Source organism: Cynara cardunculus (genome assembly GCF_001531365.2).
Source record: "Cynara cardunculus var. scolymus isolate 2C chromosome LG 1, CcrdV1, whole genome shotgun sequence".
Lineage (NCBI taxonomy): Eukaryota > Viridiplantae > Streptophyta > Magnoliopsida > Asterales > Asteraceae > Cynara > Cynara cardunculus.
Window position 1 is genome coordinate 6,134,373 of NC_037528.1, and position 2,753 is coordinate 6,137,125.

Sequence of the window (2,753 nt, forward strand, 5' to 3'; positions counted from 1 at the left end):
AAACGTATTTATATAAAACATATTAAAAATAACATATTACAAACATATTAATAACATATTAAAAATAAATACGTTTAATTTTATAAATACGTTTAAAAATATGTTTTGTTATATATATATATATAAAATTTCATAAGATTAAACAATGAAATCGATAGATGAAGGTGGTTTGCACGGTTTACACAAATGAGGACGGTTTTCATATGATCATTCCTCTCTCTCTCTCTCTCTCTCTATATATATATATATATATATATATATGTATATAAATTTATTAATTACCAAAAATTTGAAAAAAAAAAAATTTGCAAAGGACCGGCCGTAACCGGTTATGGGACCGGAACCGGGACCGGACGGCTTAACCGGTTACCGGTAAGCTTGATCGGTTATGGAGGATTTCACTGGAACCGGGACCGGTTATGGAACGTTTTTGTCTTGATCGGGACCGGCCGTAACAGGTTATGGCCCGGCCCGTGACCAATTTTTGGCCACCTCTACCCGTAACTATGGTGGCCACACAACATTTTTAATTTTAGACCCTAATTTTTTTACACAAAACGTAAAAAAGACACAATCAAGCGAACTTTTGCTTGTGACGTCAAACTTTTCTGACATGATCCAAATGTAAAAAAAACGATAAGAGAAAAAAGATAAATTGCAAGTTATGGTTTGTATTTTTTCTATTCCGGTTTTTACATCTACATCCTGTTAGAAAAAGTCTGACACCGCAAACAAAAGTTGACTTGCGGTGTCCTTTTTACCGGTTTGTGAGATATTTTATGTATACTTTTTTTTTATGTAGAACCACACTATTCATTAAATAAAAAATTCTATAAATAAAAAAATTAGAATAATTACCATTTTGAACTGGATAAAATTTGAAATTTTCATTATATCTTTCAAATTTATTTATTTTTTAATTTTAATTAATTCATAATTTTTATTAGGTTTTATATAGAAAAATTTATAGATACACTATTGAATTTTTTTTTATAATTTTCATCAAATATCACATGTGATATCCACAATCAATTCATTATCTTTTTCATCATGTTTCTCTATTTTTTGAATCCACATTTTGAATCACATTCTGATTAGTTTCGTTTAACATATGATTCACTATGTGAATATTTGTAGGCATGTTCATTGGTTGACATCTAATCGATGTGAGAGGAACCGAACCGATCCAATCATTTATTGGATGTTTGATTTTCCCAATCGATACAATCCAATTAACATTGGAAAAATGATCCAATTAAATAGATGATTGGACCGGTTCAATTCCATCAATTATATATTCTTATGGAAATCTGTTGGATCCAACCAATGTTAATCAGATTTGATCGATCCAATATCTAATGTATGATTGGATCGGATTTGAAAATTAATACTTTTTATTTTCACTTTTAAGTATATATATATATATATATATATATACACACACGCTATATTATAAACCAATTGACAAAAACTCTTAAAAACCATTTTTTATGCACACAGTACTTTCTATTGATGCATATTATTTAAAATTTAAGATTACAAATAAATTCTGAATAAGTACAACTTATTAAAACTCCATATTTCAATTCGTGTAACTAACTGCAAATAAATATAACCAAATATTGAATAAACATCTCATTTTAAATATAAAAAATCTAAAATATAATTAGAATATTCATTGAGTTATATCAAAATACTTAGTTATTATCTTTATAAAATTATATTATTAAACTTAAATTAAATTATAATTAAAAAATTGAATTAAGGAAATTACACCAAAACACAATAACTTTTAAAAAGATTATTTTGATATTAATATCGATATATTTTTTTTCAAAATTTTATGATATTTTCAAATTTATATTTTATTCAAAAATAAACACATTATCGTTTTCTCAAAACCACATAAAATCGTATTATATTGACATAAAAAATAAATAAAACGAAACACTGAAATCAAGACGTGTCTCGATGCATTGCACGAGTACCATTCGAGTATATTATAAAGCATTTGACAAAAACTCTTAAAAACCATTTTTTATGCATGAAGTACTGTTTATTGATGCATATTACTTAAAATTTAAGATTTCAAGTAATTTTTCATAAGTACAACTTATTAAAGTTCAATTTTTAAATTCGTGTAACTAACTTCAAATAAACATAATCAAATACAAAATAAATTTTATTTTAAATATAAAAAATCTAAAACATAATTAAAATAATCATTGAGTTAATATATGATTATTTATGTTAATATAATAAATATACAAAATAAAAAAAGTAAAAAATTTAAATCGAATAACTAATTACAAAAATATAAAGTGTAATTTTTGAAAAATTAAAAATGATTTATAATATTGTCCTAGGACGTGGGAGGTTTAATGAGAGATTGCGCTCCTTTAAATTGCTTATACTTTTTAATATGTTAGTGTGTGTATATATATAAAAATATAATGATAGAGGCTTAATTATTTGAAAACTCCAAAATTTGTAAAATCTATGAGAACTTCTACCTTAAGCTTTAGTTTCCACACGATTTTTTTTTGGGTCTAAATATCTATACAATATTATAAAACATTTGACAAAAATTCTTAAAAGTCATTTTTTATGCGTAAAGTACTGTTTATTAATGCATATTACTTAAAACTCAAGATTGCAAGTAGATTGTGCATAACTACAACTTATTAAAGCTCCATATCTGAATTCGTGTAACTAACTGCAGATAAACATAATCAAATACAGGATAAACATCT